At 48.4% G+C, this 3,650-nt stretch overlaps 1 non-coding gene across 1 annotated transcript; it reads left to right on the plus strand.

The window, feature by feature from the left end:
• Positions 1 to 3,107: 3,107 nt before the first annotated feature.
• TRNAY-GUA (transfer RNA tyrosine (anticodon GUA)) lies at positions 3,108 to 3,180 on the plus strand. Its single transcript has one exon. It is a non-coding gene; the product is annotated as a tRNA-Tyr (tRNA).
• Positions 3,181 to 3,650: the final 470 nt, after the last annotated feature.

The raw sequence follows: 3,650 nt of genomic DNA on the forward strand, positions 1-3,650 counted from the left end.
ACCTGACGAGCATTTAACTTTTGGGCTTCCGTGGCGCAATGGTTAGCGCGTTCGGCTGTTAACCAATAGGTTGGTGGTTCGAGCCCATCCGGGAGCGGTGTTGTGAGGTCTCAGATGTGACGTAAAAAGTCAAGGTTTTTACACAATACCTGACTAGCATTTAACTTTTGGGCTTCCGTGGCGCTATGTTTAGCGCGTTCGGCTGTTAACCAATAGGTTGGTGGTTCGAGCCCATCCGGGAGCGGTGTTGTGAGGTCTCAGATGTGACGTAAAAAGTCAAGGTTTTTAAACAATACCTGACGAGCATTTAATTTTTGGGCTCCCGTGGCGCAATGGTTAGCGCGTTCAGCTGTTAATCGAAAGGTTGGTGGTTCGAGCCCACCCGGGAAAGGTGTTGTGGGGCCTCAAATGTAACGTAGAAAGCCAAAGTTTTTCCACAATACCTGACGACCATTTAATTTTTGGGCTTCCGTGGCGCAATGGTTAGCACGTTCGGCTGTTAACCAATAGGTTGGTGGTTCGAGCCCATCCGGGAGCCGTGTTGTGAGGTCTCAGATGTGACGTAAAAAGTCAAGGTTTTCTACAATACCTGACAACCATTTAATTTCGGAGCTTCCGTGGCTCAATGGTTAGCGCGTTCGGCTGTTAACCAATAGGTTGGTGGTTCGAGCCCATCCGGGAGCGGTGTTGTGAGGTCTCAGATGTGACGTAAAAAGTCAAGGTTTTTACACAATACCTGACGAGCATTTAACTTTTGGGCTTCCGTGGCGCAATGGTTAGCGCGTTCGGCTGTTAACCAATAGGTTGGTCGTTCGACCCCATCCGGGAGCGGTGTTGTGAGGTCTCAGATGTGACGTAAAAAGTCAAGGTTTTTACATAATACCTGACGAGCATTTAACTTTTGGGCTTCCGTGGCGCAATGGTTAGCGCGTTCGGCTGTTAACCAATAGGTTGGTGGTTCGAGCCCATCCGGGAGCGGTGTTGTGAGGTCTCAGATGTGACGTAAATAGCCAAAGTTTTTCCACAATACCTGACGACCATTTAATTTTTGGGCCTCAGTGGCGCAATGGTTAGCGCGTTCAGCTGTTAACCGAAAGGTTGGTGGTTCGAGTCCACCCGGGAGAGGTGTTGTGGGGTCTCAAATGTAACGTAGAAAGCCAAAGTCTTTCCACAATACCTGACAACCGTTTAATTTCTGAGCTTCCGTGGCTCAATGGTTAGCGCGTTCAGCTGTTAAGCAATAGGTTGGTGGTTCGAGCCCAAACGAGAGAGGATTTGTGGGGCCTCAGAAGTAGCGTGAAAAGTCGTAACTTTTCAACAATACTTGACAACCAATTAATTATTGGGCGTCCGTGGCGCAATGGTTAGCGCGTTCGGCTGTTAACCAATAGGTTGGTGGTTCGAGCCCATCCAGGAGCGGTGTTGTGAGGTCTTAGATGTGACGTAAAAAGTCAAGGTTTTTACACAATATCTGACGAGCATCTAATTTTTGGGCTTCCGTGGCACAATGGTTAGCGCGTTCAGCTGTTAATCGAAAGGTTGGTGGTTCGAGCCCACCCGGGAGAGGTGTTGTGGGGTCTCAAATGTAACGTAGAAAGCCAAAGTTTTTCCACAATACCTGACAACCGTTTAATTTCTGAGCTTCCGTGGCTCAATGGTTAGCGCGTTCAGCTGTTAACCAACAGGTTGGTGGTTCGAGCCCACCCGGGAGCGGTGTTGTGTGATCTCAAATGTAACGTAGAAAGCCAAAGTTTTTCCACAATACCTGACGACCATTTAATTTTTGGGCTTCCGTGGCGCAATGGTTAGCACGTTCGGCTGTTAACCGAAAGGTTGGTGGTTCGAGCCCATCTGGGAGCGGTGTTGTGAGGCCTCAGATGTGAAGTAAAAAGTCAAAGTTTTACCTCAATACCTGACGAAAATTTAATTTTTGGGCTTCAGTGGCGCAATGGTTAGCGCGTTCGGCTATTAACCAAAGGTTGGTGGTTCGTGCCCATCCGGGAGAAGTGTTGTGACGTCTCAGATGTAACGTAAAATGTCAGAGTTTTTCCACAATACCTGACGAACATTTAATTTTTGGGCTTCAGTGGCGCAATGGTCAGCGCGTTCAGCTGTTAACCGAAAGGTTGGTGGTTCGAGCCCAAACGAGAGAGGTTTTGTGGGATCTCAAATGTAACGTAGAAAGCCAAAGTTTTTGCACAATAAATGACGACCATTTAATTTTTGGGCTTCCGTGGCGCAATGGTTAGCGCGTTCGGCTGTTAACCAATAGGTTATGGTTCGACCCCATCCGGGAGCGGTGTTTTGAGGTCTCAGATTTGACGTAAAAAGTCAAGGTTTTTACACAATACCTGACGAGCATTTAACTTTTGGGCTTCCGTGGCGCAATGGTTAGCGCGTTCGGCTGTTAACCAATAGGTTGGTGGTTCGAGCCCATCCGGGAGCGGTGTTGTGAGGTCTCAGATGTGACGTAAAAAGTCAAGGTTTTTACACAATACCTGACTAGCATTTAACTTTTGGGCTTCCGTGGCGCTATGTTTAGCGCGTTCGGCTGTTAACCAATAGGTTGGTGGTTCGAGCCCATCCGGGAGCGGTGTTGTGAGGTCTCAGATGTGACGTAAAAAGTCAAGGCTTTTACACAATACCTGACGAGCATTTAATTTTTGGGCTCCCGTGGCGCAATGGTTAGCGCGTTCAGCTGTTAATCGAAAGGTTGGTGGTTCGAGCCCACCCGGGAAAGGTGTTGTGGGGCCTCAAATGTAACGTAGAAAGCCAAAGTTTTTCCACAATACCTGACGACCATTTAATTTTTGGGCTTCCGTGGCGCAATGGTTAGCACGTTCGGCTGTTAACCAATAGGTTGGTGGTTCGAGCCCATCCGGGAGCCGTGTTGTGAGGTCTCAGATGTGACGTAAAAAGTCAAGGTTTTCTACAATACCTGACAACCATTTAATTTCGGAGCTTCCGTGGCTCAATGGTTAGCGCGTTCGGCTGTTAACCAATAGGTTGGTGGTTCGAGCCCACCCGGGAGCGGTGTTGTGGGATCTGAAATGTAACGTAGAAAGCCAAAGTTTTTGCACAATAAATGACGACCATTTAATTTTTGGGCTTCCGTGGCGCAATGGTTAGCGCGTTCGGCTGTAAACCAATAGGTTGGTGGTTCGACCCCATCCGGGAGCGGTGTTGTGAGGTCTCAGATGTGACGTAAAATGTCAAGGTTTTTACACAATACCTAACGAGCATTTAACTTTTGGGCTTCCGTGGCGCATTGGTTAGAGCGTTCGGCTGTTAACCAATAGGTTGGTGGTTCGAGCCCATCCGGGAGCGGTGTTGTGAGGTCTCAGATGTGACGTAAAAAGTCAAGGTTTTTACACAATACCTGACGAGCATTTAACTTTTGGGCTTCCGTGGCGCAATGGTTAGCGCGTTCGGCTGTTAACCAATAGGTTGGTCGTTCGACCCCATCCGGGAGCGGTGTTGTGAGGTCTCAGATGTGACGTAAAAAGTCAAGGTTTTTACATAATACCTGACGAGCATTTAACTTTTGGGCTTCCGTGGCGCAATGGTTAGCGCGTTCGGCTGTTAACCAATAGGTTGGTGGTTCGAGCCCATCCGGGAGCGGTGTTGTGAGGTCTCAGATGTGACGTAAA

Source organism: Phalangium opilio, unplaced genomic scaffold, assembly GCF_054372755.1.
Source record: "Phalangium opilio isolate 3A_F unplaced genomic scaffold, DU_Popi_V2 ptg000087l_1, whole genome shotgun sequence".
In the NCBI taxonomy this organism is placed as follows: Eukaryota; Metazoa; Arthropoda; class Arachnida; order Opiliones; family Phalangiidae; genus Phalangium; species Phalangium opilio.